This window comes from Amblyomma mixtum, chromosome 3 (genome assembly GCF_055824585.1).
Source record: "Amblyomma mixtum isolate Tamu chromosome 3, ASM5582458v1, whole genome shotgun sequence".
In the NCBI taxonomy this organism is placed as follows: domain Eukaryota; kingdom Metazoa; phylum Arthropoda; class Arachnida; order Ixodida; family Ixodidae; genus Amblyomma; species Amblyomma mixtum.
Genome location: NC_143014.1, coordinates 199,525,255 through 199,544,860, shown reverse-complemented (window position 1 = coordinate 199,544,860; position 19,606 = coordinate 199,525,255). Strand labels below are relative to the sequence as shown.

Below are 19,606 nucleotides of genomic sequence, written 5' to 3'. Positions count from 1 at the left end.
ATCTGTGCATACGTTGTTGAATACACGCAACCAAATTGCCCAAGTAACGCAGAATGTTGCCTCAGTGTTGCCTGTAACAACTGCCATGCAACGTTGAGCAACATAACGTGATGTTACTGTAACGTTGCTGGTTGGTTCGTTGGTTTATGGCTGAGGTACAGTCTTTGTCAAAAGTATACAGACGTAGAGGTTCCCTCTTCCCACGAAACACAAAAAGTGCTTGTAGAAATCTATAAGTCATCTACACCAAGATGTTTTGACGTCTTATAGAAGCATAGCCAAGATTTTATATAGCCGTCCAAAGTCTTGAAGACCTCCTGTAGCCTAGGCTAATGCAACGCTATCTGTCGGCTACAAGAGGTTTTTGTTGACATCTTGTAGACTTCTAGCTGATACCTTGTTTAGCTGTAAAGAGGTGTTTTAGCTCTTCTGTAGCTTTGCTATCCGATGCTAGTAGTTGGCTAATAGAGGTCTTACCTAGCTGTATATAGATGTATTTTAGGTGTTTTGTATCGGGGCTAATGTAATGCTGTTCAATGAAAGGCACTTTACGAAGAGCCCGTCCTTGACGCCTCACAAGCAATAAGAACTGAAGAAAGTACAAACATCTTCCATGCTTGGGATACAAAATGTGCATTGAGGGTGTGCGAAAACTTGTTGCTTTGCTGTCTCTTGTCTGACATTTGGCTTGTTGTCTGCAGACTAAAAGTATATTTTCTTCAGCAGAAGTCTAGGTACCAGGTAATTAATTCATGGATAATGCAGGGATAATGCAGCAGTTTCTTTTGCAAGAAAATTTTTCATATCAAGAGTGCAAAAGAAACTGCTGCATCATTTCATGTATTGACTGCCTGGTAGCTAGACTTCTGCTAAATGCAAACACCCCTTTAATCTGTAGACAACTGGCCAAATGCGAGAGCAAGAAGGACAAGAGAGCACAGCAACAAGTTTTCTCATACACCCTCAATACACAATTTTTCTCCCAAGCGTGCAAGAGATCTGTACCTTCTCTTAAATTGAGCTCTTATTGCTCGTGAGACATCAAGATGAGCTCTTCGTAAAGCACCTTTAACTTTGGCTGCTGCGTAAATATAAGTAAATTGTGTAAATCTGAGTCTTGCAATGCTTACTGCAAGATGAAAGCTTTGGGCAGGCAAACTGTGCTAATTAAATTCATTCATAGTAGAACTACAAGTAAAATTCAGACTAAAGAAAAAAAAGAGCCAATGTAGTTTGTTCTTAATGCAGGATCTGTTCTGAGCGCAAAAAAAGAGCACGAAATGGCTTCAATCCAAGAATCAAACATTTTATTGCCTCAGTAATACATACCTGCATCTTAGGATTAAAAAAAAGTGACACGTTGAATCAAAACACATAACAAATACCTCAAGAGAACAAAAAGTGCCACATGGCAGGAACAGTTGACAGCTGTCTGCCATATACATGGTAGGCACCAGGCCGTATCCCATGATGACTCCAACACAGATGTTTGCAGTCGCACTCCACAGCGGGCATAAAAAAGGCCATGGTTACTGGGTGAACAGAAAAATTAATGTCAATTTTCAGCACTCAATATTTTTTTCTCACTTAAGTGCACGTAAGCAGACGAAAAATACACAAGACAGCCAGCAACTAATAACTGTATATCATTCACAAAGGTAGAAACTTGGGCGAGTCGGTAACGGTGATCCATGGTATGAGAGGTAGCGCAAAACGGGACAAGGGACAGAGAAAGACGCACACAACACAGGCGCTAACTTCCGACTGACAGAGCCCAGGCGACCAAGACGAACGTGAACCGTGAGGGCAAACAGGCGCATGCGCCCGGAGAAAAATGAAAATCAGGTGAACGAGGAACTACGGACACCTCAGCGATTGTTTAAGGCCAGTTCTCTTTTGGACAGGGAGATAGATGGTTTGCCGACACATTTATCTTCCAAACCAGCGATACACGCTACTTCAATAATTTCATATGTTCACTGAATCCGGTGTCTGGCCACGATCGAGCACTTATCCAAAAATTCCACACAACCACACTCCTTACAGTGCAAAACCAGATTACTACCATCAAAATTTTCAAGTTGATTTTGTGTTCACGAAGCCTCTCATTCAAGCAACGACCAGATTGACCAACATACCGCTTGCCACAGGAGAGTGGGATGTCATAAACAATGCCTTGAGTCCATTTCACGAATTTTTTCCTGTGATTAATGGTGCACTGCAGCTTTGGGGGACGTTTATCGGCGGGCAAAGTTTTTTTGGATAGCGCACCCATTTTTTTAGGCGCTGAAAAACATTCGCTTTGTCCCAATTTTCTTGAGATTTTGGGTCTGGCAATGATTGTAGGGAATGACAATTCTGCCTTTCTTTCTTTCTGAAGGTACAGACGGTAGTTGATCTTCCTGGTGCTTCTTCAGTATGCCTTCAGGGACAAAAACACAGATATCAGCTGGGTAGCCTGCTTCACTGAACCTTGAGAGTTGTTCGTGACAGCTCTGGCTGATGAGATGGGGGCATGACTTTTGCAGGGCATTTTTGAAACAAAATAATGACGTTTTACGTGTTTAGAATGTGCAGCAGTGTAGGGGAGTGCAGGCTGAATATAGGTTATTTCAGTAACGACTGAAATAACCTACCTTCAGCCTACACACCCTTACACTTCTGAACATTCTAAACTTGTAAAATGAGGCATTATTAATTTGTTTGAAAAATGAACTGGAAAAGTCATGCCCCCACCTCATCCGCCAGAGCTTTCACGAACAACTCGCAAGGTTCAGTGAAGCAGGCTACCCAGCTGATATCTGTGTTTTTGTCCCTGAAGGCATACTGAAGAAGCACCAGGAAGATCAACTACCGTCTGTACCTTCAGAAAGAAAGAAAGGCAGAATTGTCATTCCCTACATTCATTGCCAGACCCAAAATCTAAAGAAAATTGGGACAAAGCGAATGTTTTTCAGCCCCTAAAATATAGGTGCGCTATCCAAAAAAACTTTGCCCGCCGATAAACGTCCCCAAAAGCTGCAGTGCACCATTAATCACAGGAAAAAATTCGTGAAATGGACTGAAGGCATTGTTTGACATCCCACTCTCCTGTGGCAAGCGGTATGTTGGTCAATCTGGTCGTTGCTTGAATGAGAGGCTTCGTGAACACAAAATCAACTTGAAAACTTTTGATGGTATTAATCTGGTTTTGCACTGTAAGGAGTGTGGTTGTGTCCAATTTTTGGACAAGGGCTCGATCGTGGCCAGACACTGGGATAAGTTAACACGTGAAATTCTCTCTGTCCCTTGTCCCGTTTTGCACTACTTCTCATACCATGGAACACTGTATACTGTGTTCCATTTATGATTCTTATGCGTGCTGCTGTAAGTAGAGTGAAAGAATAAAATAACGGAAATTTTGCTTTACTTTTGAAACTTGGATGAGATCAGTCAAAATGCCCTCGTTTTATAAACCACTGTTATTTCTGAAAGGCTTACATATTTGACTTCTCTTAGTTGAGCCATTATAATGACACTGCTATTTTCCCTTCAGTATTCCAGTTATTACTGTCTAAAACACTCGAACAATGTAAAGTTTCCAGTGTTCATAATCTGCTGGCATGCATACCTGTGCTCATGCAGGAATTCATTCAGACAGGTCCACATAGGCACAGTTTTCAATCTGGCCCAGGGGGGAGGCCATTACCGCCTTCTCTCTTTTCCATTCCTTCCTTGAAATTAACTAAAGCCCTTCCTCATTTGGCAAACTGTAGCAGGTCTAACAAAACCAAAAGGTCAGGTCAAGCAAACAACAGAATTCGTGAAATAAATTTTTGCTAACTGCCGGCACCTATACAAGAAAGCATGAAATGAAGGGGGAAAACACTGTCAGCTGTGAAAAGTGCTTACCGAAACTTTAGAAGTTGAGCAGGCCAGGAGGTTCTCTGGAAACCACTGTTGAACAACTTCTACCTAAAAAGAAATGTACAGGGTGAATTCATCGACAACACCAGATGTGCACACTGCAATGACAAAACCAAAAGGTAAGGTCGAGCAAACAACAGAATTCGTGAAATAAATTTTTGCTAACTGCCGGCACCTATACAAGAAAGCATGAAATGAAGGGGGAAAACACTGTCAGCTGTGAAAAGTGCTTACCGAAACTTTAGAAGTTGAGCAGGCCAGGAGGTTCTCTGGAAACCACTGTTGAACAACTTCTACCTAAAAAGAAATGTACAGGGTGAATTCATCGACAACACCAGATGTGCACACTGCAATGACAAAACCAAAAGGTCAGGTCATGCAAACAACAGAATTCGTGAAATAAATTTTTGCTAACTGCCGGCACCTATACAAGAAAGCGTGAAGTGAAGGGGGAAAACACTGTCAGCTGTGAAAAGTGCTTACCGAAACTTTAGAAGTTGAGCAGGCCAGGAGGTTCTCTGGAAACCACTCTAAAAAGAAATGAACAGGGTGAATCCATCGACAACACCAGCTGTGCACACTGCAATGGCTTACGAAAAAATTCAAGGAGGCCTGCCTGCCAAGGGGCTACTTCCTTACATTGTCAAACGGCCAGCACACATACAGAGCAGTACCACCGAGTAGGTTTCCTTAGTGTCGTAGCTATTAATCATAGTGAAACAAACGCTTGACAGGTCCAACAAGTCTATGCGGTAATGCATCTGGATTTTCACGGTTCCCTCAACTCCATTATTTTTTCTCTAAGTTCACAACCAACTGCAGACCTAAGGCAAAACAGAACAATTCCATAATCTTCAAAGCATATACAAGTGCAAACAGCAAATGAAATAGCTCAGGGTAGCCCTGCTCAAATAAACAGAAATCAGGTAATCATAGTTAACTGACAAAGTATTATTCCATATTTTCATGCAAACCTGGAATAAAACAAGCCATCGACAATATATTATGCATGCAGTCACTGAATTTCATGAAACCAATACAATTTCCGCCACATGATCACTTCGTGAACTCAACGAGGGCAACGAGGGTCGCCGTAGTGGAGGGCTACAGATTAGTTTGGACGAATAGGGGTTCTCTAACGTGCGCTTACTTAAGACAGCACACAGGCGTCTTTGTATTTCGACTTTAACGACGTGCGGCCGCCGCGGTCGGCGTCAGATAGCTTGCGAACGGCAAACGAACGCACAGCCACACAGCCACCACGACGGGTTTCATGATGACTTCATGATAATGGGCACTGCACATTCTATTCCGCCGTTATAATTATAACCAACGCCTTCTTAACCCGAGTATCACTGGTAGTCATCAAATTAAGTTGAATACGAACATTCGCAAGGACAGAACAGAGTGGTTTGCAACAATAAAATTCCTACCGGGATGCAATCGAGCACACTTCAATGTGTACAAAAAAATTCGCGCCTTTCCTACGCGTGTTTAAACAAAGAATGGTCGCTTTGAAGCTATGTCACAAATGATGACACTTGATTTTTCTATGGTTCCAATTTATGAACGACTTTCGTAAGAAAGCATCTCATAGAGGATAATGCAAGAGCAACATAGCGGTACCCACTGAACGAGAACTCAAACGATTGGAAATGCCCTATTTTCGAACATTGAACGTTACACTTTGGTATGAAAACACTGGCTGAGAGAGCTTTGCGATTTTCAAACCAAAGGAGGGACGCAAAACTGTCTACGGACGTTGGGCCGCACAGCCGACGGTTGAATGAGGCGCATTGGCAAATTAGCCGCAGTAAGGGTGACGCTTTCAACACACGAGAGAAATGGAAGGTGACTTACTTTTGCTGAAAACGAGGTGCACCTTTCAGCGCAGTCCTGGTAGTAAAAGACATCGCGAGAAAACTGCAAACAGCAGTGTGAAGCGCCCACAAGCACGAGACAAAGGAGGCAGCAAAACGATGCGAGCGTCCACTTCGCGCGCGTAGCAAGGAACCGCTAGCGACCGCAACGCCGAATGGCCAGACGAAGTACTACATTCCAAAAATGCAAAAGAAACAAAGCAGCAGTAAAAAAATGATCACAAATTGCATCTCATACTTTTATGTGACGCTAAGCATTTACAAGTTGCAAAAAGGCTTATTTTTGCTTGAAACAGTTAAATTTACGTAGACTGTAGACTGTATCGCGACCGAGCGGAGCGACACCAAGCAGCAAGCTGAGGCGTTCAGGACGCGAAGGCAGGCGAAGGCGCGCGCCGCTCTCGAGACCAGCCGTGGCGAGAGTACAGAGGCTAGTCTAGCCTCTGTAGCGAGAGTATGCGAGGGAAGAAGGCGCGCGAGCCGCGAGTACCGCGAGCAGACTGCTCCAACATGGCGAAGACAGCATGGAAGAAAGCGGCGATAGCGGCGTTGGCGCGACGGCAACATTCCTTGCTCGTGGCCAGCCGAGGCCGAACGAAGAGGCGTTCGCAACAGGAAACAAATTTCATGATTCGTGTAACTTTAGTGCAGCTTTACAAGTGGTGGGCTAGTTGCACTCGATGTGGACCGTGACAAACGTGATTTCGGACTGCATATGACAAAATGCGCTTTCAGAGTTTGAGCACAAAGCGCGGACTTTGCACCGGTGCGCCTGCTCTTAAAAAGGTGCTAATATTGGTGTAGGGCACTGAAATCTAACAGTTTATGTGCCACACTTGCATGTTTCATTCATGGTTTGGAATAAAACGTGAAGCTTAAAAACGCTTGCCATGATCTATATCATGTTTAATCAATGGTGGCAGCTTTCTGCCAATCCCCTGAACGTATTGGCCCGTCTTCGTAACATAGTCTTAAGTTAGACGTTTCAGAAAGCGCGGACGTCTTAAACAGACGTTTTAAAGAAGTTTCCAAAAGACATCTTGCCGTCGACGTATATGAGACGTTTCATTCTAGCGCAAGACATGTGAAGCCATTTCGAGCTGTTTCAGGACGTTTCTAAGACGTTCTGTGTTTCGTGGGTTGGGCCATGCAGCGTGGCTCCTCTTGCATACTCGGGGACCCTAATCTCACAAACTGTTAATACGTCGTATGTTGTAATTCTAGCTATTGAAGCAGGCTGTTTTATGTGCTGTAGCGAGTTAAAACTGTATCTGCGTTTATATAGCCGTTTTTTTTTTCGTCCGTCACGTGACCTAAACATCAAGTCACAGCCATCGTTCGGTTGATGAAACCGGCATCATTTGGAAGAAAGTACGCAATTGAATTTGGTGTCTACAGTCCTTTAAGTCCTGAGCCCTCCCAAGCTTACGACTGTCATATGTGCTAAAGAGCCCCGTTGCACGGCTTGGAAGCAGACCCTTTGGGCTGTATATTTTTGACAAAGACTACGCGATCATGATGTTTAAGGATTGCATCGCAGTAATGTTTATGGTCATACATAGCACCAATGTTGTGTATAAACATCTCGCCAACGATCCTGAGTCCATGTTTAAACAACAGTTTGGGACATAAAATTTTAACATAATAATGGATATAAACTTAACAATACGGACAAGGCTAATAATGGACTGGTAATGTAGTTTATTGAATCCTGCTGCTTCTCATGAACCCAGTGAATGTCATGTAACTGGGGGATATTAGCGCAACATATGAATAGGGCTCGGAAATGCGCCTTCTTGAGAAATTTCATGTGTGTTTTTACAGAATGCATTTGCATAATGTTTGCACAAAAACGGCAGTGCGGACTTATGTGGCTTTTTTAATAAAAGGTATTAGCAACATGACTGTGTTCACCTGTATATATCTAATTTTTGTCACTAGAAGTTCAAAAATGCACAAGATAACTTCGCTCAACTGGCAAGTGTCACTGGCTCTAAAATGCATGTATGCGCAGTACGATGGCGTTTTCTGGTTCGTAATGTTTCTAGGGCGCTGTGTTTCGTGCCTCACTGGTCGTTTCACTTAGCCAAGGAAAGCTTGCTCTGTTAACTACGTCCGTCAATGCACTGTAAAAAAAATCGGCATCTTACGATGCTTGGCTTGTAAAGTGAAAGTTCGTTTTCGCTTCACCTGTGGAGGTGAATATGCAGAGGGTCGTTATTTTTCCCCATACCTTTTTTATTTTTTATATTGCTATGCATTGCCATTCCCTCTGTAATGTAGTCTGTATCCTGAGAGTAAAATAAATAAATATATCTTGCCAAGGAGCATGCCCGTAGGAGTTTGGGAGGGTGAATGAAAAAGAGAGATAGTGCCATCTCTCATGTTCCGATCGTGTCGCTTTGATTCTGAAATTAGTGACTTGTCTGCGGCCAGGGTGCTTTAGTGTTTCGGCCTGTGTACAAACTACCAGGAAACAGCGTTCGCGATATACTTTCCACGCCTAACACAGCCATCGTAGGTGTGACTTCAAATTTTGAAGCGCTTAAGGCCACGAGTTCGTCTTCATCACTTAAAAAAAATAGCTGTTCTTGAGGAAAGAAAATGTCCCAGTAACTGTCTCACTGCTCCGTGGACACCTCAACCGCGCCTTGAGGGAAGGACCCTAGGAAGGGGGAGTGAAAGAAGAAAGAGGTAGTGGAGGACTCCGGAGTAATTTCGGCCACATAGAGATATTTAACGTGAAGTGGCATCGCACAGCACTCGGGCGCCTCAAAAAGTTCCGCAAATGTGTCAAGCACAAAGGGAGAGGGTGGGGGATAGAGGGGGTGGCGTAAGCAAGCACGCGCACCTGTAAGGCAGATTGGTGGCCTATTTCGCTATGGCGCCCTGTACGACCGCACTGCTTGGTCGCCCACCACTCAAGCCTGCGAACAGCATGCTTCAAGAGAACTTGAGCGCCGTCGTGGCCCTGACCTTGACTTCGGCGTATTACACATCAAAACTGCCCTCGTAATCGCCGAAGAAAACAAAAACAGTCAGGCTTGGCGCATGACAAATATTGGATCGAGGCACCCATACTGGAGGAAAAAAGACGCGCGTCGGCGCTCGAAACATGTCTTGACAGCCTCTGTCAAGACATGTTTCCAGCCTCCAGCCTCTGCGCAAGACTTCCAAAGAAGGAACGGAGGCAGCTCAAGCTCGACTGTGAAGCTCGCAACAGTTTCAGCGAGCTTCAAATGCATGCAAGCCTACTGGTGGTAGTTGTGGACAGAGATCTATGCCCAGATGACCTCAGTCAGATTAAAATGTCGCAAGCCACTAGCACAGGAACCTCCAGGGACGGTCCTCTATAGGGAGCTGTCCGTCTCTTTTCGCTCGTTTGCGGTTGCACGCGTTTACTGAGCGAAAATTCAAGCTGCGCCAACTGCTCGCACAGCTTTTTTTAATTTCTGGGAACTCTGAAAACGTCTATGGTTCTTACTAATTGCAGGCTATATATAAGCTTGCAGTTAGCGTAACCTGCTGAATTGTGCAATGCAAATTAATTAGTGTATAATTTGTTGAGTAATTAAAACGTAGCAGGTCATTCGTATACTGACTGGCCGTCATCGAGGTTAGAATGATGTTGCTTTAAAACTGCTGGAGTATCTCGCACATCGGCCGTGTTTACAAATATTTTCGGAAACGACCCTGTTTTCGGAAACGACTGCCGAGCAGGTGCTAGCAATTTGCACACTGCAGGCAAGAATTTCAGTCAATAGTTCGATTCGTAGTGATGCCTGCGCACACACGCCTCACATATGTCTCTCACACACACCGGCCGTGTTTATAAGGATCTCCGGAGATGACCCTGTATCCATAACTGCCAAGCAGGTGCTAGCGATGAGCACCACTGCAAGCTAGAGTTCCAGTTAATAATTTTAGCACAGCGCGTACCACTGCCGCTTACCGCGTATACCGTGCCCTGCCACTGTGCACGCGCTGATTGGTCCCGACGTGGCAGCCTTGCGGCCTGTTGACGGGAACGTGGTGCCATCTGGCGCCCTCATGGCGATATACGCATGCGCAGTGGCACCTCGCGGTACGCGCTGTGCTAAAGTTATCTAATAAAGAAATTTAGCATAGAACGATCCGCGTTCCGCTACCGTGATCCGCTTGCGCAGGGACCCAGCTGCTTCTGCGCAGTGGCAGGTGCGCTCCAGTCGGGGCCATCTGCGCAGGCGAAGGTATACCTCACCGGCGCAGAAGCAGATCGCGAAAACGCGACCCACGGAGGTCCGGTCACTGAGTACCCTGCAGACCACCGTGGGAGTACCAGACCTCCGTGGGTCGCGTTTTCGCGATGACGGTCAACTTTGAACAACGAAACTACGAAGTGAAGCTGAAAGAAATTTTGCAGACAAGCACGTCCCACAAATGTGCCAAATATACGTGCGTTTTGTCAGTTAGACGGGAAGCTATTGAGCCTCTAATATATCATTTTTGTCATTTTTGGTCTTTTTTAGGGCGCGTTTTCTAAATAACTATCCACCATGGAGCTAAAAACCGCCACGAACATATCGTGATTAACATTTCATTGAAATGGTGCAGAAGCAGCTCTCGTTTTGTTGTAGTAGTTTTTCCCAAGCACAGCCTAAAAGGAGGCAAGTCGAACAAAAGTATTGTTTTAATGCGCTAAGCTTCTTACTCACTCCATCAGTGCCGACTATAATCGTTAATAACAGCGTATTAAAACCGCTTCTCTTTTTCGTACTGAGCAACGCGTTCATCTCCCGTTGCGTTCATAAGGTCGCCCGTTCTTCAGCGGCAGCCGCCGCAGATCTCTAGAGCGCTCGGCTGCCGAGCCCAAGGACGCGGGATCAAGACCGCGGCCGCCGCGTTTACATGGAGGCGAAACGCAAAATAGCCGTCAAAATCCGGAGCATTCCACTACGGTGCCTTTTCCTCTCTTTTCTTTCACTTCATCCTTCCTTCACTGTGCGGTTGAAGTGTCCACTTGGAAGCGAGACAGTTACTCCGCCTTTCCTTTCCACAAATCAAATATTTCTGTCCAGCGGAGTTCGAAAACAATCGTGGCGCAGACCGAATGGATATGAGGATATCCAATCAGAGCGCGAGTTGCTACCAGTCAGAACACGCAGTGCGAAAGGCTATGGCGGTGGCCGATCGCACGTCGCATGATGGACCGACACGCAGAACTGCCAAGATCAACGAAGTCTCCCTGCAGAGAACAGTGCGCTTAGGTGTACGAGGTATATGCTGCGCAAGAAAAACTTCCTGACTGGCTGTCTTTTCATGACTTATGTGTGTCTCTCCCTGAGTGATGGCGTGAGAATGTCTGATGGGATAGCAGAATGCGACCCAGTTTAGTGACGCGGGAGGGCGGTCGATGAGGTCTTCATTCTTCCACCCAATATAGATAATAAAAAAAAAAGCTGTGGCGATGACCGAGTGGTCTAAGGCATCGAGAAACCAAATTTCTCTGCTTGTGCCGTCGCTGGTACGAATCTCACTCCGGGCTGAAGTTGTTTTCTTCTGGGTAACTCTCGGACGGTATATTTCGGACAAGTTCGCTGTCATGTTCAGCGTCAGGTTCGCCCTCATTTTCGGCTTCAGCTTCGTTGCGGAAACAGGCAACATTCCACCTTATTTGCCTATATAAAGGGAGCTAAAAGTATATCATGCTTAAAACGCTTTCCTGCTGCTGCGTACGCGCTCATACCCGGTTGACATGAAACTGCGCCAAGTACCAACGCAAAAAAAAAAATTGACAGCGTTTATGCTATGCCGCGTATTGCGCTAAAACCAGCAAGAGTTGGGCTGCTTGCGTGCGCTGTATAGATTATGTCGCGACTTCGCGTGACATTTACTGTGTATGGCGCGCACATGCAGTACAAATCCATCCGATATGACTGTGAACTAAGTTTACGCTTTCAATTAATGATTAGTCGTTGATTACATGTGAAAAATGTACTTTCTCCTGTTTTCTGACTAGCGTTCCCCTTGGCGTGTAATAATTGAAAGGTCAGTGTCAGTGTTAGCACAGAAATAATCAACAAATTCGTTATTTTGTGTAACCTGCTTGTTCCCTTTCATATCGGAGGAACATTTGCCCGTCCTACGCTGACGCTCGTTCTCGAGCCCAAGCGTCGTAAGTGCTACCTTCGCCCATGTCGTGAGGCAAAATAAATGTGTGAATATATATATATATATATACAGGGTGTCCCAGCTAACTTGGACCAAGGTTTATAAAAAAACTAAGCGTTTTTCAGAACTGAAATCGCGTGGATGTTGTTCAGGTTTATCTAAAGTTACAGTACCATTTTTTCGGTTCTCTTATTTGAATAATTAGTCGAGATAAATACATTAACTGTTTAAATATAGCTTGAAACGTTCAGGCATCAATAGGAAAGTTGTGGAGCTCCACAAATATCGTCCAACCCAGGCACTTCCAACGAGATAGACTTAGCGTGGCCGTTTTTATTCGGGAAAAACGAAAGCCCGCGGAGTTTAAAAAATACCACGTGACAGAGCGCTCCGTGCGCCCGGATGCGCCGCGATTACAGCGCTCTCATCCGTGCTTCGTTACAAACATCACTCGCTTCGGGCCTTTCGTGCTGCCCAAGACAGGGCTTCGCGATGTGCTTGGTTCCAAGATAAGCGCCAGTGGGTTCGGGCGGGAGTTGAAAGAAAGCGCGGGTCCCGTTTCTGAGGGCAAAAACTGCGCTCTCACGTTAGCAGAATGCATGCGGAAGAACGATGACATTCTCATGAGTTTGAATTTGGGAGCAAGATCCCAACAAGCAAAGACGCATATAACAAGCCTGATAACGTCGTGTGAATTACGCTGAAAAACAGGAGCCGCGCTTTCTTTCCATTGCCGCCCGTACCCACTGGCGCTTATCTTGGAACCACGCACATCGCGAAACCCTGTCTTGGGCAGCACGAAAGGCCCGAATCGGGTGATGTTTCTAACGAAGCACGGATGAGAGCGCTGTAATCGCGGCGCATCCGAGCGCACAGAGCGCGCTGTCGCGTGGTATATTTTAAACTCCGCGGGCTTTCGTTTTTCCCAAATAAAAATGGCCACGCTAGGTCTATCTCGTTGGAAGTGCCTCGGTTGGACGATGTTTGCGGAGCTCCACAACCTTCCTATTGACGCCTGAACGTTTCACGCTATATTTCAAAAGTTAATTTATTTATCTCGACTAATTATTCACATAGGAGGAGCGAAAAAATGGTACTGTAACTTTAGATAAACCTCAATAACATCCACGCGATTTCAGTTCTGAAGAACGCTTAGTTTTTTTATAAATCTTGGTCCAAGTTAGCTGGGACACTCTGTATATATATATATATGCACTTATAATGTAGACCGACACACGCCCAGCTCCTACAGTGTACCACCTGCCAAGCGCCTGTCCGTGTTTTTCTTATCTTGTTTGTCTTCCGTATGCGCTATAATGCTTCCTGAAACTATGAACCATCTAGCCCCTCGGCAAGTTCTGTTAAACCTGTCGTTAAATATTAGCTTGTGACCTATATAGTCATTCTGGGCTTGTTAAGGACCATGAGTAAACCTGCCTCACTGCTTATACCGCCATGAGCACGCTTAATGCAGCTCAGCGTGAGCCCGTGTCAACGGAAGTAAGCGATTCTTCGCAAGCACGAGGCTATGTCCACAAACAATGTGAAACGTAGTCCTCCGCTTACCGTGTACAAGGACGCAACATTTTCTGAGTGAACAGAAAAAGCCTTCAAAAAACTGCGCGCTCAGTCACCTGACCTATTCCAGACTTCTCAGAAATGTCTTCCCCTTTTGGCATCACTGACCTCAACGCGTTATGGGATTGTGTCATCGGCACAAGTACGAGCGGTTATAACGGTCAGCGAGCGGAGCCGTCGCTCAAGGAGCGTTCTTTCGCCGTTCACGGTGCTGTCGATTTCGTACGAGCGACAGAGACCAAGAATTGCAAAGACGAGAGGGTAAATGCGAAAATAAAAGAAAAACAGCGACACTGACAGCGTTGGGTTAGTGCTCGAGACAGGCGAAACGCGGGAGACCGGAACCACGCGAAAGAAACGGGATACAAATCAAGTTTGCGAGTTCCTGGGTCCCGTGGATTAACGAAAGGAGGCCGCCGCGCGGCGTTGCGTCAATTTGCTTTTGACAGCCGCTATTTTCAGACTAGGGGAGGTGCCAAAGGCGTCAACAGCGCTGGCGCACGCGAGAGCGACGTCGCAGCTCTGCGGACTCCGGCTGCTGGCTGACCCTCCACTCTGTCGTGGAGGCTTGCAGAGGGCGCTTGTTGGTATTCTGCGCATCCGGAAGTGGCACATATGGGAGTGAGGTTAAGCAGTCAGTACAGAATACGGCAAATGCAGAGGTATATATATATATATATATATATATATATATATATATATATATATATATATATATATATATATATATATATATATATATATATATATATATATATATATATATATACATACATATATATATACATATATATATATATATATATATATATATATATATATATATATATATATATATATATATATATTAAAGTCCCGAGAAAGGACAGGCCCTGTCCGAAACGTCGGCTCGACTCGAAATAAATCTCTACCTAAATGAATCTACCATATATGGAGTTCTGCATCAAAACAAATTGATCGAAATACCGGTAAAACAAGATAATATGAGAAGTTTGCTTAACACGAAAGAGTGAATGCTAAACGACAGCCAGCCAGCTAGAGCTGCAAAGAAAGTGTGAGATGCTGCTTAATTTAACGGGTACGTGAGCGACTTGCGCATGCACACTGTGTCGAGTATGGAGGGGGTCATACCGCGCCAAATGACCCAGACTTTGCGCTCGGTCATCTTAAATTTCTTTTAAAAAATTATGGTACAAGTTACTACTGGGGTAACCTTGAAGTAGAAATCTTATAGCGCAAACAAAGACATGGACAAGAGAGACGAAACACACATACAAGCGCTATGGTTCCGGCTGGCTTTTGGCAATACATTTTTATCGCCGCCATGTTAAGTTCGGAAATGGTAACAATGGCTAATATAAGAAATTTATTTTTACATATTAATAAAATACATTGTGTTTGTACAAATATTGACTTGCAACCAATTTTCTTTATTTTACCCCGAAAATTAAACACCCAAAAGAGTATAAAAACATGGTTCTTTGAATTCTACAATTATTTTTGTGTTCTCACCGAAGTCATTGCAACTATGTTCTCACATTGTGAAGAACTCAAAGAAGCAGATAAAAATGCTTTGGGGCGCAAGGAGTATAAGCAACATCAGAAAACGAATTCTAAACTTTGAAAAAATTGCTTTTGTGGCACATTTAGCCGTCAGTTGCATAGTGGCATGGTCGAAGTAAGATATTAAAGGCAGTACGCTGCACAGAACCATTCGACGACAATTACTGCAAAAAGTAAATCGGAGGACTTTTTCTTTTTAGCGAGAAATTTTGTACGTTATGAAATTTGCAAATTGTAAGTGTAAATTTGTAGTTCATCCGCGCTCTACACCGGAGATATACCTTACTGGCTCTCTGATAGTGCACGCAGCCGTCGGAGGCAAGGAAACACAGAACCAGCGGTCCGCCGCCCCCATGCGTTGGTGCACTGGGCGTGGACGATCTGCTAAATGACATGGTTATGAAAGATAAAAACGAAGCCGTCCCGTAGCAGAGCATCATTACACCTTGCGTGGTAAGTGGAGAGGCCAACCAAAGATCGCTGAAGCCTTGTTCCCCATCCCTCAGCTCCCGGAAACGCTATCAAGGTCAGCTGCACCTTTCAGTCCAAGAGCCACCTCCACTGTGGCCAGTGTTCGTTCACGTAAACAGTTTGTGCGTAATTATTTATTAAAATAGGGCCTGCACGAAGGCCTATCACGTAAAGGATCGTAGTGACACTAGATTAACCTGCCCTTGTGGCAGAAAGTGCACATTGCGGTCAGATAGCAGGCACGGTGAAAAGCTTTCCGAGGGATCGTGTCGTGTACCTTGAGAGAAATGGAGTCACTACTTTGGTCTGTTTGGCGCACGGTGTAAGAATATTTTTACACCGTGGTTTGGCACCGCCCATGAAAAAAACACGTCGAGGTGAGCCAAGTGGTCGTTCTACGTCTCCGTCTCTATACAAAAGTCAAATACACTGACCCCCCCCCCCCCCCCTTTTTTTTTTCCCAGCTAGCTGTTTGCATGAGCGGAGAAAAATATCAAGAACGTCCTAGCCTTCTGGGTGCCACAAGCAGTTTTTCTGGAAAAACATTTCGAACCCACTAGGCGGTTTGAAAGAGCGGTGCATTTGAAAGGAACACGCGCGATTTGTTCGTCACATCGTCTTCATCACTGTCAACTGCGTAGTCAGGCAAATAATTACCACGTCATTGACACTTTAGCATTGGGACTTGTGCTTGACGTTGGGAGTAAATAGGGCACGTGACGAAGAACGTGCTGAACAAATTGGACACCTTACGCGACGCTTCGAACACGCAATTATAAATTATCTGGACTGCCGTAAAACTCAGTCTACTCGCTAATGGCGCCGGCTCGTACTTCTTTTAGTATGGCACTCCTTGGACGGTATCCCAGACCAGCAGATATTTCAGAGCTGCGTTATGTTGTAAGTTCGGTACACCGGGTCTCGCGGTTTCGATCTCATGGGCCTCTCCTACATAGTGCATGGATCGCTTTTGTGGCCACTTAGCGTACTGTTGCCACACCTGCCTCCAAGAAAGCTCGAAAATACAGATTAACACCGCCTGAATGGTTTAAGGCGGGCTGTGTGCCCTCGGCATGCATCTGAACGTAGCTATCGATCTTTCCTTCAGTGTACCAGCTTCTATCAGCTGCCAACACGGATGTTAAACACGCTTTCTCTCTGTGTTTACACGGAAGCGTGATTTTCTTATACAACCTCGTTGTCTTGGCGCCGCAGGGGATGTGCGCGGGGCTCTAAGAGCGACGAATGATCAAACATCGATTTGCCACTTCCGGGCATTGCATATACAACGGACGGAGCTACGTATTTGCCCGCGCCGCGCAGCCCCGTGAGCCAGCGAGCGAACGGTGTTGACAAGCTGGAGAGAGATCGCGCCCTCTCGTTGATCGCCGAAGGGCCCATTCATCTCGTCAGCGGTAGAGCTGTTCCAGTAATGTGGAACAGGCAGCTTGCAGCGGTCTAGCTTTACTCATGATCAGAGCATACTTCAGAAGCGTCGTGCTGATCGGGGTCACTTGCTGCCTCACAGTCCTGCGCAACTCTGTGGTCTTTCTGCCTCTGTTCTCCACCGCCTTGCGTAGGCCGAGAACTCAGTCATGGTCTTATGGAGCAATGCAGCCACATGGCTGCTGACTGTCGGGGAGTAAACATGGCATTCAAGGACAGGCATGACTGTCTCTGCCTATACGTCGTTCACAGCAGCAACATGCACAAAGCGAAAAATGCAAGCGTGGTGGCGGCTGTGTTGGTGGTCATTTCGCATCAGCATCTATCCCTCCGCCTTCTGAAATGTTCTAAGACTCGGCTCTAGACGTTAAGGCGTCAGACACCTTCGACAACACCAGATCTGCCTGCCTTACGTGCATATATAGGTATATTTGTGTGCTTCATCAGACATCATATAGAAGCCTTAAATTTTAATTACAGCAGAATTAATTACGTATTATCATCTACATGAACCCATCCATATATCTAAAAAGGAAAACTGTACTACGGCTTTCTTAGAATCTTGCCGCTGTTTCACCCAGAAACTTCTAGTTAGGCGCAGGAAGTAAAGATTCATGTTCCGGTGGCTGGTCTAGCTGCACTAGAGCGTGCATGCTGGTCACCGGTGGCGACAAACAAGTCAGGAAATGTGGAGGGGAGAATGGGGAGAGAGTGGAGGTGCGTAGGGATAAGAGTGCAGCCGGAAAAAATGAAGTCTGTCAGCGCCCCATCACCGAGAAAATAGGCCGGGAGACCTTTTGGTGTCGATGCTCAGTGTGGAAAGGTTGGAGTGATCAGCGGCGCACCGGTTAGTTGCTCCTGCGCGCGTGAGGTCTATGAGGCGCGATTAGTCGGGGTTAAAGGCTTGTGCCAGTAATCATGCCGTCCAGCCGGTGGTCAAGGCGGGCAGGACAGGGCAAAGTGTATCGGAGGCGAAAGGAGGTTGCAACCATTGAAGTTTGCGGCCCGGAAGGAGCAAAATGTGCGCACTCGTGTCTTGGAAAGCTGCATTTACTCAGACCCAGGGCTGAGGTGCTGAAGGGCATGCTACCTTTACTACCCTCCTCCTCCTTCCTTGTCTTTGCTGCTCCCGTGTTAACCGTTGTTGATAAACTACTCTCAAACTGAACCCGTCGTAAAAGCACCTTTCCTTGAAGCTCCTCACCTCGCGGCCCCGCGGCTTTCTTTCTCTCTCCGCATAGGCGCAGTTAGAGCAGCCCTTTCTATGCAGCGTTCTTCACCAAATAGATTTTTCAGTCCCGAAGCATGATTATGTGGGGCTTAAGGTCCCGAGGCTGCACGTTGACTATGAGGGACGCCATAGTAGGGGGTTCCGGATTAATTTTGACCATCTGGGATTCTTTAACGTGCGCTGACACGGGTGTCGTTGCATTTCGCCTGCACCGAAATGCGACCGCCGTGGCCGCGAGATTAGCGACCGCCGTAACGAACGCCTACTGAGTCACCGCGGCGGGTGGTACCGAAGCATTTGTTCACACAGCCACTAGGCTTATTCATGTTTAGGTTGTAGTGGACGTTGCGTTTGGAGCGAACTTCCTGCACACCCCATGCATTATGTTTCGGCTTTGTGCGGAAAAAAGCACCAGATTTCCTCGCTCTGTATGGTTTAGAGAGCGACTTTTTCTTCTTTTTAAGAACTTGTACGACATCATTTTCTCCGCGGCTACTCACAGCTGACCTTAACCACAACGCTGTGCTAATAGAAAGGTAAGTTCATTAGTAAATTTAGATCATTAGGTAATTAACTAACGCAATTCTCATAATTATTGACATACGCCGCGAGTGGCAGTTTGCTCCTGAATAAACTTTCTTTTCCGAGCAGCCCAATTTAGGCATTTGTTAACGTGTTCACCGCAGCACTCGGCATGTAATTTTAGGCACTTATTGTAAGAATACTATAGCTTGCGTGAACGCCACTTCTGGAGCGTTGGTTCTGATCATTTCCGAATGGCCGCCGTGGGTGCTCAGTGGTTATGGCGCTCGGCTGCTGACCCGAAAGACGCGGGATCGATCCCGGCCGCGGCGGTCGCATTTCAATGAAGTCAAAATGCTAAAGGCCCGTGTACTGTGCGATGTCAGCGCACGTCAAAGAACCAGGTCAAAGAACCCAGGTGGTCGAGATTTCCGAAGCTCTCCGCTACCATTTACGAATGAATCAAGCAATGTATGTTTTGAGAAGGCGCAAAATGAAGTAAAAATTATTTCAGGAATTACTTTGCGAATACCCAACATTCCTGTTCAGGCCCTCATGTGAAGCAGGAATAATCAATTTGATATCCGGGAGCCAAGAAAATTTCATCCATTCTACATGTATGTGTTAAGGTGTGTCGAATATTCCCCTCAGCTCCGACAACTGTTGTTTATCGTACACGCAGTCCACCTCCGTTTCGTGGCGCGCAGTAAAGACCAGCCGACATTCCAGAGAGACGGTCCTAACACATTGCTCAATGTTTCCAAGCACTGGATCCGAGTAAAATCTTCCTGCACTTACAATCCGGTCGAAACATCGTGACGTCTTTTAGCTGTAGACATAGACTGGCACGAACTCGACG

General features: G+C 45.8%; 1 long non-coding RNA gene across 1 annotated transcript; it reads right to left on the bottom strand.

Moving 5' to 3' along the window:
• Positions 1–1,407: 1,407 nt before the first annotated feature.
• LOC149353266 (uncharacterized) lies at positions 1,408–4,204 on the bottom strand. The gene is made up of 3 exons (XR_016289575.1): positions 4,141–4,204; positions 3,892–3,954; positions 1,408–1,532 (listed from the first exon to the last, which is right to left on the bottom strand). It is a non-coding gene; the product is annotated as an uncharacterized LOC149353266 (long non-coding RNA).
• Positions 4,205–19,606: the final 15,402 nt, after the last annotated feature.